The sequence below is a fragment of the Rhinoraja longicauda genome, chromosome 11 (genome assembly GCF_053455715.1).
Source record: "Rhinoraja longicauda isolate Sanriku21f chromosome 11, sRhiLon1.1, whole genome shotgun sequence".
Classification (NCBI taxonomy): Eukaryota; Metazoa; Chordata; class Chondrichthyes; order Rajiformes; family Arhynchobatidae; genus Rhinoraja; species Rhinoraja longicauda.
The window spans coordinates 44,667,373-44,682,915 of record NC_135963.1 but is presented as its reverse complement, the minus strand read 5'-3'; positions in this window follow the sequence as shown (position 1 = coordinate 44,682,915).

The window sequence follows — 15,543 nt, the reverse complement described above, 5'->3', positions numbered from 1 at the left end:
AAAAAAATTTATGAAACCTTTGCTCAAATCCTTTAATTGAATTTTCCAAATCTCTCACCGCACACAAATAATCAATATCCTTCTGCGTCAAGAAAAGGACCGGCTTTCTTTCCAATTTTGTTGTCATCAGCACATAGAAGAGCACTTAGATATCTGTAATGTCTTGACAAATAATTTATATTAACCTCATAAACTATTGTTCCTTTGAGATTGACAAAAAAAACAAGAAAAAAATAACTTTTCATAGCAGCAGATATGTCAGATCCTAAATACCCATTTTTTCTCTCTATTTCATTGAGACACTTGGTTGGAAGATACAGATCCATTGTGGGGGGGTGGGGGAGGTGGGGGGAGAGTATCAAGGTTTAAAAAAAACCTCCAGGCTTTAAAAGCCCGTTGATTGCAAGAAGAAGCAATACCTTATGGAGATATGGTATTCCATAGTGTCAGTGCTGAGGAAATGAAGCCAAATGCAGGAGATAGGTATGAAGTATCTTGAAATGTAGGATTGAGAAATAATGTATTAAAATTGTCTATTTGTAGGTTAGAATAAACTTAAGTTCTGAAATGCAACAATAATTGTTATGTTGGAGGTTAGCATGGAGGTAAGAATCTAGGTTCTCTGGGTTCTCCCAAATATGGTAGGGTTCTTGAGGTCAGAATTAAAGAGCGCTCTTTTAGAAAGGAGGTGAGGAGGAATTTCTTTAATCAGAGGGTAGTTAATCTGCGGAACTCATTGCCACAGAGGGCTATGGAGGCCAAGCCAGTGGATATTTTTAAGGCAGAGATAGACAAATTCTTGATTAGAGTGGGTGTCAAGGGTTAAGGGGGGGGGGGAAGGGGAGGCAAGGAAATGCGATTAGGGGGCAAAGATCAGCCATGATTGAATGGTGGAGTGGACCAGATGGGCCTAATGGCCTAATTTCTACTCCAATAACTTGTGAATTTGTCCTGTTCTTAACTTGGAACAGTTCACGAGTCGAAAGAGAAATGAAAGAAATGACGCTTGATGAATTAATGAAGTATCCTGCTCCAATTATTAGTTAATGTTTTGGGTCAAATATCTGCAGCAGGACTGGGGCATGATTTTGACCCAAAATGTCGACTATTTGTCATCACCCATAGTTGCTGTCCGACCTACTGAGTTCCTCCCGCAGGTGGTTTCTTGCTCCTGATTCCAGCATCTGCAGTCTCTTTTGTCGCTTGCTCTAATTATTCTTGCTTTGGATTACAATGTTTACTTCATCCACATAAAAATAAATGTTTGCTAAGCAGCACCCGAGGCCAAAAGAAACACTTCAGTATTTTCCAGCATTTTCTGTTTTATTTCAGATTTCCAGCAAATGCGTTTTTTTTTGCCTTTTGACATAAATACGTCATTTACTGTTGCATATGTTGTGTTGGTAAATAGGTTTAGTGTATGTAATTCGCTCACATCTGTTCTAAAAATTGATCTGGTCTGCTAATATTCTGAGGATGTGTAGGTCTGAATTAAACTCCATCAGCCACATCTCGGCCCATTGGCCCATTTGATCCAGTTTCCATTGTAATCTTGGATAACCTTCGTTGTTCACCATCCCAACTCATTTAAATTGTGAGACATGATTTTCCACCCATGTAGCCATGCTGTGTAATGATTTTCCACCCATGTAGTCATGTAACCATAGCCCGAATTAGTTCATGCCTTTCAAGATTCATGAAAATACTCTCTCTCAGAATCCCCGCCAATGTAGCCTTTCTGCAGGAAACAACGTAGGTCACCCTCCAGTCTTCCAGCAGTTGATCCGTGGCTACTGGTGATGCATACAGTATATCTCTACCAGTGGCCCTGGAATTTCTTCCCTCACTTCCTACAAAGTTGTCGGATACACTTGACTAGGTCCCGGGGATATATCTACCTTGATGCAGCACAGTGGCGCAGCTGGTAGAGCTGCAGCCTCATAGCACCAGAGACCCAGGTTCGATCCTGATCGTGGGTGCTGTCTGTATGGAGTTTACATGTTCTCCCCGTGACCGTGTCGGTGTCCTCAGGGTGCTCCGGTTTCCTCTCTCACCCCAAAGACGTCGGGGTTATAGGTGAATTGGCCTCTTTAAATTGCCCCTGCTGAATAAGGACGGCATGCAAAAGTGGGATAACGTAGAACTAGCGGGAATGGGTGATTTACGGTTGGCATGGCCTCCATGGGCTGAATGGCCTGTTTCCACGCTATATCTTCAAAAGAAAAACCACACTGGTGCCTCCTGTTCTGTAATGAGGAATCTCTTCAAGTCATCAGTGTTAACCTCCAAGAGTTCCCTGGCATCCATGTTTAGGTTTAAGTTTGTTATTGTCACCTGTACTGAGGTACAGTGAACAGTATTACATTGTGGTAATATTAACGGCAAGAATCTTGAAGCTACCAATCATTTCCACTTTGGCACCATTGATGCTGATTGCAGCATGTGCTCCATGCTCCTGAAGTCGATAACTAGCCCCTTTACTAAGTTCTCTATCTCCTTCCTGGAGTGTGTCTTGACACTGTCCATGATTTGGCCACCAACAGTGGTGTCATGTGCAAAGTTGTAGATGGAGTTAGAGCCAAATTTGTCTGTAAAGTCGTGAGTGTATAGGGAGTATAGTAGGGATATGTCTTTGTCCATGACTTTCTCCACGGTGAATATAGATGAAAAATATCCATTTAAGACCTTGCCCCTCTCCTGTGACTCCACACATAGACAACCTTGTTGATCATGTTCTCGCCCAAATTACTCTTTTGCCCTTAATTTATGTAGAATGAGTTTGGATTCAGAAGACAGAATATAGTTCTCAACCACATCAGTTCCACAGACAAAGTCCAATGTCAACAATGGGGTACAGGTGAATCGGGGAGTACCCCAGCCTGTGGAAGAACCATTTCGAAGCTTGATAACAGCAGGGAAGAGGCTGGTCCTGAGCCTGGTGGTGGGGCAAACCTTTGATTATGTTGGCTGCTTGTCTGAGGCAGCGTGAAGTGTACATGGAATCAATGGTGGGAAGCCTGGTCTGTGTGATCAACTGGGCTACATTTACAACTCTGCAATTTGACCAGAGCTGTTCCCAAACCAAGCTGCGATGCAACCCAACAGTATGCTTTCTTTGGTGTATCTGTAGAAGTATATGAGTCATTGGAGACATTCCAAATTTCCTCTTGGGTATCACACCAATGTGATTGGTCCACAACAGATCGCTGGTGAGATGAAAACCAAGGAATTTGAAGCTTCCAACCATTTCCACTTTGGCACCATTGATGCTGATTGTGGCATGTATTCCACCATGCTTACTGAAGTCAATAACCTCCTTACTCCATTACAACCAACTCCCATCCCCGTCTAACTATGTTACGTGTTTCTTCTGACAGGAATGTCCAAACATTCGGGCTTTTAGAGCCATTTTGATGTTGGAACATAGACTGGGGTGGGGGATGAAATTGTTGATGGCACTTTTGTGTATGTAGGGGGACTGCAGAGCTTGCATAGTGACCTCAAATGGCAAACAGTGAAATTATATTGTGTATGCAAGTTCTGTAGGAGGACAGATGCATGTCTTTTACAGCACGGAGTCCTGTTTTTGACATTAGTTACAAGCGTCCATTTGACCTGGGCAACTCCTCACAGTTGCTTGTATTCTTCTTCCTCCATTCTAACTAGCCCTATCTCTCACTGTCACCATCCTCTGTCCTTCCCTTCATTTGCTTGGTTTGCAAACCATAGCCCCCATCTCCACCTGAGCATCGTGGGATTCTTGTCCTGACTCGGTTCTGCTCTGACCGCGGTAATGATGGGTGATAGGGTGAGGAAGAGCTGTTTTTACCATGTATGCCATGTACGTTAAATTTCCTGCTCATTAAAATTTCTGAGGTCCTTCAATGGGGGAAATCCAACAGATGCCATATTTTGTCAATAGATTAGATGTTCCTGTTCTTAAATTAACCACCTTAATCGATACCAACCCATCAACTTCAAACTCAAGTCTTAACCAGATAATTCAAGTATTTTGCTACTTTATTCCTGCTCTTAACTTTTCACAAAGCTTACACATCCAAACCATCAAAACTAGCCCTCAGCATTAAAATCTTGGCGTTATAAACTTAATTTCTTGCCTTGCACATTGAGTTACCACGAACAAAATCTAACACAAAAATAGTGATTCCACACTGATAGAGGCAGCAACAAAAACATCCCACTCAGTGACGAGTTTAAATTGAAGTTTGATTAATTTAAACAGTCAATCTGAAAATTCTTGACGTCAAAGGTTGTTAGACTGGGTGTTGGGGGCGACAGAAATGTTGGTTGTGCTCGGTTTTTAACCTGATCCCTCTCCCTAAAAACTCCAGTGTACATTTGTTTTGAAATGGAAGAGGTTGATAAGAATGTGGAGCAAATCCAGAATAATACAATTTTTTAAAAGAAACAGTCATAGAATGTTATTCTGCAAATCTCTATTGTTTCATAAAAGAATGACAATGCACTCATTCATAAACTCTCAAGATATTAATGCATTAAGACTACATTTTCTTAAGGGTTGTACAGAACATAGAGTTTAGTTTAGTTAAGAGATACAGCATGGAAACAGGCCTTTCAGTCCACCAAGTTCACACTGACCATTGATCACCCATTCACACTACTTCTGTGTTATCCCATTCGATACACGGGCAATTTACAGAGGCCAATTAATTTACAAATCTGCACGTCTTTGGGATATGGGAAGAAACCCGAACAGCTGGAGGAAATCTACACAGTCACAGGGAGAATGTGCATACCCCACACACACGGCACCTGAGGTCAGGATCAAACCTGGCTCTCTGGCGCTGTGAGGCAGCAGCTCTACCAGCTGCACCACTATCCTGCACAAGCTGTGCCACTGTGCTGCCTACTTTCCCATAGCATCAAGTATGCCAGTGAAAATGACTGTGGCAAACTAGATTCATAATACAGATTATTTTCAAGCTATATTGGATAATTGTATTCAATATAGCTTGACTAACTTACTATTGACAGTTCTATTTTTGAAATTTCCACTATATTTTCATCTGCAGGGAAGGAAGTTAAGTGACATTTAAATATAATGAGAGAGGATAAGAAATAATATCCCAGGAATGATATGATACGGAATTTTGGGAGATGAATGTTGCTAATTTTCATGCAATACATAAAAATAGAATATGACAAATGCTGGAATTTGTGATTGAGTTGAAGTCATTAAAATTTGTGACATTCATTTGATGTGTGCAGGGTTCTGATGTCTTCAACGACACATCCAAACCACCCAGCTAGTACTATCTAGGACAACAGCACCAGATACATAGGAACAAAACCACTTGCAAGTCCCTATTCAAGTTGTACACATTCATAACTTGGATCTCGATTGCTGTTCGTTTATTATTGCTGGCTCTACAAACTGCAGTTCATTATCCAGCAATATTACAGGAGTAGTTTCAGCTGTTGGACTGCAACAGTACTGGAATATGCTCACCACATTCCTATCAAGGCCCAACTGGTGATGGATAATTTTGCCCTTGTCAGCAATGTTAATTTCCAACAAATGAACCAGGGAAAGTCATCCTGCCGTAGGACCTGTGCTGTGGACCCAGTTTTCTATTCTATATGTCAGAGGTTTTCAGCTTCCTCTCTCAGAAAATAATACCTTTACCTCTGACTGTCCAAACTTTGGAGCCTTCTTTCCTGAGGATGGAGCTGGAAAAATGTACGTCAACATTTCTCTCTCTTCTTCTGCTGTGACTTCATTGGACGTGATTCGCATCCAGAAGTTATCTACCAATTAAAAGGGAATGAAGAAACTATTAAGAAGGCTTCCAAATTGTTTAAAAGATTTAATCGAGGAAATCTTGATGGATTCATAATAGCATCACAAGGAGCTATGAAAGTTCAGTCCTGGCACTATCACAACTCAATGAGAAGGAACATTTAGCCCATAAAGTTTAACAGTCAATTACAGCCAGAGACATCCCAAGCTGAAATTTAGACCAATGCTTGTTCAGTTGTTGCACATCCATGTGGCTATTCTTCATGATTGTGCCAAGATAATTAGAATTGATAGGTTATTTGATAGTGATGTGTAAATTAAATATATTCTCATTTTAATAGAATTGGTAGCAGCAAATAGAGGTGGAATAATATTTCTTGATCCAAACATCCAAGAGTCTGTACTACTTAACATGTATTGTTAAAAATCAGTTGACTGGAGATAGGACCTATGATCTTAATGGTATGAAGGAGGCAAAAAACTCTCATTAAAGTTGTGTGGGTGACTGCAATCAACTATACAGACGAGTAAAATTTCAGATTGAATCTTTGACCTAAAATGAGTTCGATGATCTCAATTCTTAGCCAGTATCATGGTTGGGAAAACAATAGATCTCAGCAGCCATTGTTTGGGTGATGGAGTTGTCAGAGTTTCTGCTCCTTAACCTCATCCAAAATTCCATGTTGGGCACCACGATGCTGTGAATGATTGACCTCAGCTTCAATAACTTCATTAATCTTATAAAATGCCACCTTTCACATCCTAGACATCGCCATGTGGAAACATCATTTGGCAGAGTACTAGTTATGAAATTCTGCTAAAGATAAAGGAAAGAGATCACTGGGATGGGTTTCGGAGAAGGGAAGCAAGATTAAATAAAGTATAAATACTCAGAAAATTATATACTCATGCATTTTTTTAAATCCATATTGGTAATGGATTAATCCTTTTGAGGAAAATTGTTATTTTCATGCAGTAAATGCTTACATTTCCAGTAAATGGATTAAAAAAGCATAATTTTTTTTAATGTCTGTTTGCATTACAGCTCTTCTGAAATTGTGAAATGCTGTACAAACACTGCCATTATGCTCTTGTGATTCAATCACATAATCCCTTCACTGTGCAAACAAGCTAATCACTGAATCAGAATGATGATTTAAGTATTGTGGTACATTTTCTCAGTATTTCAGTATGGTCATCCTTTTAAATATCTGAATGGAACTATGACTGGTTTGTGCTGCCTTACAGATGAGAAGTCACATTGTCATCACATGGTCCAAGCTGTAAATCATGTACTTGAGAAAAATAACCTTTACTTAAAGAACAGCACACATCGTCTGCCTCAGTCAATGGTTGTATTATTCCAGCATCATAAACATTCCTTCTTTTTACTTGGGGTGAAAAGAAACAACATTGTGCTGAAGGTTGGTCTATATTTGGCAAACAAAAATGTTTATTGATGGTATGAAATTGCATAAAGGAGCATTTTCAAAGCATGAAATACTGAGAACTTTGGCATTATCCAGAATTCACTTCAGCTAAATTTTGGCTTGTAGGTTGCGAAATTTTCATACCATTCCATTTATCTACACAAAGCTTCTTTATATCCATTCCTAAGTATTAATCTGTATACTTTGATGTCTGAATGATAACTTTTAACACAATGGGATCAATTACCACTTGGAGTCTGGAGATATCAATTCATTCTTTCTCACACTCTCTCTCTCTCTCTTTTTCTCTTTTGTTCCTGAACTACAGACAAAACCGTACACGATAGCGTGACAATTTTAGGCCCACCTTACTCGCCGTCGTTCCTTTGGTGCTAATGGAAGAAGTTTCATTGAAATCGGTGTTATATGTTTAAACTTATTCACATTTTAAAGTTTAAATCTATCTCCTAGGGAGGGGGGAGGGAGAGGTGGGGGGGGAGGGGGAGAGGGGGAGAGTGGGAGAGTGGGGGGGGAAGAGTGGGGGGGGAAGAGTGGGGGGGGAAGAGTGGGGGGGGAGAAAGAGTGGGGGGGGAGAGTGGGGGGGAGAGTGGGGGGGGGAGAGTAGGGGGAGTGGGGAGGGGGAGTGGGGGGGAGAGTGGGGGGGTGTGCGAGGGGGAGTGGGGGGGGGAGTGGGGGGGGGGAGAGGGGGAGTGAGAGGGGGAGTGGGGGGGGGGGAGAGGGGGAGTGGGGGAGGGGGAGTGGGGGGGGGGGGAGAGGGGGAGTGGGGGGGGGGGGAGAGGGGGAGTGGGGGGGGGGGAGAGGGGGAGTGGGGGGGGGGGAGAGGGGGAGTGGGGGGGGGGGGGAGAGGGGGAGTGGGGGGGGGGGGGGAGAGGGGGAGTGGGGGGGGGGGGAGAGGGGGAGTGGGGGGGGAGTGGGGGGGGGGGGGGGGGGGGGGAGAGGGGAGGAGAGGGTGCTGCACCAATGCAGGAGAGGTTTGGACCCAACGGGTCCACTTGGTCTGGTAAGTCTTTATTCAGTTGACATGAACATACAATGGAAAATCCCTGGCCAAAATTAAAATTCTCAGATTGTTAGAATGTACATTTGAGACAGAGATAATGATTCTATACATGACTATATACTGGCACCCTGGTTAGTGCTTTCCCGCAGAAAATTAATTTGCTCTAAGGCTCCTAGTCCTCCAGTCCAACACTTACAAGTTTTTATCGTCTGTACTTGAAGAAAGACACCTGCTTACTCTGAATGTTGCTACAAGAGGAATACAGGTGCCAGGAACCAGCACAAACACTGCCCAGCTCGTAGGTGTGCAGGGTACCTGATGTTCTTATATTCATAAGTCATAGGAGCAGAATTAGGCCATTTGGTTCATTGAGTCTACTACTCTGCCATTCAATCATGGCTGATCTACCTTTCCCTCTCTGAGGCTGTGCCCTCTGGTCTGAGACTCTCTCACCAGTGGAAACATCCTCTCCACATACACTCTATCCAGGCCTTTCACTATTCGGTAAGTTTCAATGAGGTCCCCCCAACAACCTTCCAAACTTCCAACAGCGAGTACAGATGCTCATCATAGCTTCACCCAATAATCCCCAGGATCATTCTCGTAAACCCTCTCTGGATCCTCTCCAATGCCAGCACATCCCTCCTTAGATATGAGGCCCAAAACTGCTCACAGTTTCAATCCCTGCCCTCTGTTGCTGATCTTGCGGTAATGAATTGCTCCATGGCTTGGTGCCGAGAGGCTGCCTATGGCAGCACTGTGAAGGTGTGCCATTGTTGGAGACTAGCAGCAACAGTTGCGGTGTTGACACATGGCCTAGATCCTAGTCTCTTCCTCTTCGGATCGTTCACCTTGTTGTGGTGAAGAGGCTTGCGTGCCCCCATGATTCCAGAGAGCGATTTCGTCGGAAGCACTAGCTTCTGGTAGGGCCACCCATGGCGGAAAGGTTGAGGATGAGGGTCCAGACGAAGAACGATCCAACGTACAAGACCTCAATGGCGGACAAGGCGGACAAAGTTATCTTGAACTCAACAGCTGTGAAGGCGGATGAAGGCTGCAACAAATCTATCGGCTCCAATCGTCTTTGTTCCCTTGCTATTGGAATTAGTTGATTGATTTGTGAAAGACCATGTGCTTCTTGGAGTGCAACATTAAGTACACGTTAAACAAACATAGGCGTCTTTGTTCTGACATCGGAACGTACACCATCATCCGACCTCGAGGGATAGCCACGACGACGACAGTCTCTTGCATCATTTCCACTTCAATATGGATGGAAGCTGCTGCCTTCCCCTCTTTCTGTGGCAGTACTGTTCTTCCCAGCCCAGAATCTCCATCATCCTAAGGTATCACAGCAATTAACAATCTGCCAAATGCTGACAGGTTTGTCTTGAAGAGCCAGCACTGAACTAATGACACATTAGAGCCTTTCTTTGATGAAATATCCCAGCAGGTTTTGCCAAGTTACGTTCAGGGCATTGCAACAGGGCAGAGTACATTGAAAACTCTAGCTTATCCAATTAAGGATGATTTGCAACTACAGAATCATGAAAACATCATACATTATTATTAGAAACTGCGGTTAACTATGGTTAGTTAATATTTAATCATACCTAATACCCACACAACTAAATGCTGTGTTCACCTGTCCTCAAGTGTATTTTACAGCACCCCATTGGGTAGCAATTAAGAGTAGAAGCTTTGGTTGTTTTTTAAACTCCTTGCACTAACTTGAAAGTACTCGGACGGATTCTAATCACGCTATGCTCCACTGACTGAGATCAATTAACAGCACAGATTAAAGAGAAGTCTTGTATGTACATCTCTATCCTGATGTTTGCGGAATGCAACTAATCAAACTCAGCATCAGAGTGGTCTCAGTCACCTCTTTAAACTTGGCCTTGGTTCCTTATTACCTCTCTACTAATCATTGCACCACCTTGGTAATACTACTGAGAGGAAAAAAAACTAGAGTTAAGATGCAGGGGGTTTCCTTGTGTGTTCCCCAAGTATTGGTAATTTTTTTACAGAACATCTCAGGTCACAATTAAAGTTCTAAGCAACTTATATGCAAATGCAGTTTGTATTTTGTTTAAATTTGTCCATCATGTAGCTGGGCTGATTTTTATGTGTTAGGTTTCCCCTCAGATTAAATTGGGTCACTTAGATGGGGAAGCTTTCCAGGTCATACTACATGCCAATTTAATGGGGGGGGGGGGGGTTAATTTCCCCATTAGCTGTATTCTACAGGATTTCTATGAAAGCTGAGTTCGTAATGAACTGCAAATTTGCCAGTGCCATGTAGCAAACATAGAAACATAGAAAATAGGTGCAGGAGGAGGCCCTTCGAGCCAGCACCACCATTCATTGTGATCATGGCTGATCATCCACAATCAGTAACCCATGCCTGCCTCTCCCCATACCCCTTGATTCCGCTAACCCCAAGTGCCCTGGCTAACTCTTTTAAATTCATCCAGTGAATTGGCATCCACTGCCGTCTGTGGGAGAGAATTCCGCAAATTCACAACTCACTGGGTGAAACAGTTTTTCTCATCTCAGTTTTAAATGGCCTCCCCTTTATTCTTAGACTATGGCCCCTGATTCTGGACTCCTCCAACATTGGGAACATTTTTCCTGCATCTAGCTTGTCCAATCCTTTTATGATTTTATATGTTTCTATAAGATCCCCTCTCATCCTAAATTCCAGTGAATACAAGCCCAGTATTTCCAATCTTTCCTCATATTACAGTCCTGCCATCCCGGGGATTAACCTTGTGAACCCACGCTGCACTCTCTCAATAGCAAAGATGTCCTTCCTCACATTAGGAGACCAAAACTGCACACAATACTCTAGATGTGGTCTCACCAGGGCCCTGTACAACTGCAGAAGGACCTCTTTACTTCGATACTCAAATCATCTAGTTATGAAGGCCAACATGCCATTAGGTTTCTTCACTGCCTGCTGTATCTGCTTGTTTACTTTCAGTGACTGGTGTACAAGGACACCCAGGTCTCATTGCACTTGCCTTTTTTCTAATCTGTCACCATTGAGATAATAATCTGCCTCGTTCTTGCTGCCAAAGTGGATAACCTCACATTTATCTACATTACACTGCATCTGCCATGCATCTGCCCACTCACTTAACCTGTCCAAGTTTTACTGTCCTTCTTTATATTCTTGGCGAGCTTACCTTCGTACTTCATCTTTTCACCCCGTAGTGCCCTTTTTGTTACCTTCTAATGTCCTTTGATAGTTTCCCAATCCTCTGGCTTCCCACTACTCGTTGCTCTGTTCTACACCTTTTCTTTTAGTTTTATACCGTCCCTAACTTCCCTTGTCAGCCACGGTTGCCTCTTACTCACCTTAGAATCTTTCTTCCTCTTTAGAATAAAATGATCCTGCGTCTTCTGGATTATGCCCAGTAATTCCTGCCATTGCTCTTCCACCGTCATTCCTGCTAGGATCCTTTTTCAGTCGATGTTGGCCAGCTCCTCTCTCATGCCTTCGTAGTCCTCTTTGTTCAACTGCAACACTAACACTTCTGATTTAACCTTCTCCCTCTCAAATTGCAAATTAAAACATCATATTATGGTCACTACCTCCTGGCAGTTCCTTTACCTTGAGCAAGAATATTACTTTATTAGATTATGGTAAAATGACAGGAAGTGGAACCAACTGGATAGTTCTTTGAAAAAGTCATCACATGCATAATAGGCAAATGGCCTCCTTTTATGCACCGAATTAAGACCAAAGCAGTCACTCAACCCCTCTAGCTTGATCTGCCATTTAAGAGATTATACAGTAGCTCATTTGAATTTGCATCTGACCACAGTAACATTTGACCCCCTTGCTTATCAAAAAAGTATATATTATTCTATATTCCCAATTATTTTCAAATTTAAATTAATGGATCGCAGCAAGTAAAAATGGGGGGAAAAAGAAATAATAATAGGATAAATTAAAAAAACTAATTTATTTCAAGTTCATTTTTTCAGGAATTTAGCCAGATTTGTTTCAATTCTTTTGTTTGGATATCCTCGAGTAGAGGGGGAAAAATGGGCAATATTTTTCTAATGCTTATGCCTTATGTATGCGTACTACATATCCAGTTCTTTTGTCAGCGCTGTTTCATACTTTAGTTTTAAATTTGCTTTGAATGATTTCCCCCCTAATTTTACTTCAAATTAACTGATTTCTTACAAGGCAAGCAGAAATCTTCGCCTATTTGGCATGTTTGGATTCCTTGAATGTGAACAATGTTAGGAGTACTATCTTTAAATTATTCATTCATGGAATTAGACATTGCCAGTTAAAGGTTTGTCTGAGAAGATAACTGCAGATGCTGGTACAAATCGAAGGTATTTATTCACAAAATGCTGGAGTAACTCAGCAGGTCAGGCAGCATCTCGGGAGAGAAGGAATAATAATAATAATAATAATAAGCATTTATTTTATATAGCGCCTTATCGGGTGCTCAAAGCGCTTTACAAAAACAATCAACATAAAAACAAACAGACAAACTATCCTAACGGAAAAGCGGCGAATAAACAACGCCAGCGTCCTCTCACGTCAGGGTCCGGCAGTAGACAACAAAAAGCACAGGACACACAGATACAATTTTTACACAAACAGCCATCACAGCGATTGCTCCAGGCATACCCTCACTGTGATGGAAGGCAAAGTCTTATCTCCTTCTCATTCTTCTCCCGTGGTGCCACGAGGTGATCGAGGCTCCCAACTTTTTGAAGCCCCCACCGGGCGATGGAAAGTCCCAGTGCCGAGCCGAGCAGGCCGATGAAAGTCCTGAGCCCCCACTGGACGATGGAAAGTCCCAGGGCCGAGCCGAGCAGGCCAATGAAAGTCCTGAGCCCCCACCGGGCGATGGAAAGTGCTGCGGCCGAGCCACGCAGGGTGATGAAGGGCCTGCGAGCGGGTCGATCGTACCTCGCGCTTCGGGGCGGTCGAAGCTGCTACGGCTGGAGCTCCCAAAAACCGGTCGCCAGCCAGGGACTTGCGAACTCCCGATGTTGTGGTCTGCAGGGCCCACGGCCGAAGCCTCCGAGATGGTAAGTCCAGGCCCTGCGACCGGAGTCTTCAAGGTCGATCCCAGCTGGAGGCCGCCGACTCCACGATGTTAGGTCGTAGCGCGAACGGAGATACGACACGGTAAAAGTCGCATCTCCGTTGAGGAAGAGATTAGAAAAAAGGTTTCCCCCAACCCCCCCACCACCCCCCCCCCCCCACATACACAGAGTTAAAAATAGAACAAAACGTACATTAAACGATGACAATAGACAAAAAACAAAAAAAAGACAGAGAGACTGCCGGTGAGCCGCAGCTGCAGAACACAGCCACGCCCCTTTTTGGGATGGGTTTGTCTTGTTCATTTCAGTTAAAATAATAGCAAAGTATCTCACCATTGTATTTCATTAATTCCACAAATTGTGCATGGCCCTGTGAACATCTTGGAAATTGAATTGAGTAAAATGGTTATGATGGAAAGTGAATTAAGGTTGGTTTATGGATACTAAATTCAAAAAGTGCATTCACTACTGCAAAAAAAATCAAAAAAATCCATATTTAACAAATTGAAGTACATAAAATATTGCACCAAATTCAATGATAGCCCATCGAGATAAAGCATTGTCCTAATGTTTATTATATGCAATATAGCCATATGTAATTAATGCATCTCATAGAAATAGTAAGCTGCTTAGTGAGAGATTTAATTACACTATAGTAGTTAACTTTTAAAAAACTAAAAAAGATACATGACAAAATGTTGAACAAATGTTCAATAATTTCAAATATATTTAGTTGATTTCTTAAAGACAGTTTTCCATGGATAACTTACCATGAGTAAAATATGTAAACAATTTGTAATTTTATTTTGATGGATCTTGTAACAAAATATCTCTCTACCAGTGAAACTGTTCGAACGTAAGATCTCATAGTTCCACTGATGAAGCAGCTTGGAAAGTAGCATATCTGGGTTGAGTCATGAAGTGACGAAGAAATACTTTGAGAACCACTTGATAGCCTTTGGGACACTAACACCAAGTTGTTAGGAGATTAAATGGTCCATGGAAAGGTTGGATTTGATAGATTGAACAGATTTCACATTTTCATAAATCTAGACTGCTATTTCAGTGCAACGCAAAGTGTTGTATTTCTGTGGATATTAAAACTAAAACTTGGTGTTCCTGTTCTGGTGTTTTAACAGGATATTAGTTGCTCTCTAGATTATTGAAAGAACAAAAGATTCTCCTAGTATTGTGTCTCTCAAAAAATAACTAAAGACAAATTATAAATGACCATTATAATTGCCATTTATATAATTCTGCAATGTTGGAAAAAGGTTTGAAAATGTAAGTTGGCATTCTTCAATCCAAGTGAGATGATAAATATGCACTTTTCTAAAAATGCTGAGACTACATCACACATATATCAATTGATTTACTGCATGATGGAACTTAGTTTTGTCAGTCACGAATGGTCAACAAATAAGCACAGTTTATGAAGTGCAATCAGCCAAAACATTATGACCACCTGCCTAATATGCTGTTGGTCCTCCATGTGCAGCCCCCTACTCAGCAGGGTGCAATACACTGTGTATTGTGACACATTCCTCCCGTGACCACCATTAAATTTTCTGTGACTTGTGCCACAGTAGACCTTCTGTCAGCTCGGACCAGACAGGATAGCCGCCGTTGCCCTTGAGCATCGATGAGCCATGGGCACCCAACACCCTGTCGCCGGTTTGTCCCTCCTTGGACCACTGTCGGTAGATACCCACCACTGCTGACCGGGAGCATCCCACAAGCCTTGTCGTTTCAGAGATGCTCTGACCCAGTCGTCTGGCCATAACAATTTGGCCCTTGTCAAAGTCGCTCAGGTCTTTACTCCTGCCCATTTCTCCTGCATCCAACACATCAACTTCAAGAACTCACTGTTCAGTTGCTGCCTAATGTACCCCACCCTTTGACAGGTGCCATTGTAACAAGATAATCAATGTTATTCATTTCGCCTGTCAGTAGTCATAATGTTTTGGCTCATCGGTGTATACTGTGATTAATAGAATACTGCAGCTGCCCGAAATATTTTAAAAAACTCAAATTTCTCAGTCTTGAACTCCAAACAATTTTTTGGAAACTGTCAGGCAAACAAATTATCACATTAATATCCTAAGAAGCAGTGGAAATAATGACACTCTCAGCAACTCAATTACAACAGTCAACAACTGATAATATCTGAAATAGTTTATTTAAAATCTGACAAATGATGCATCAAGAAGGGTCTCAACCCGAAA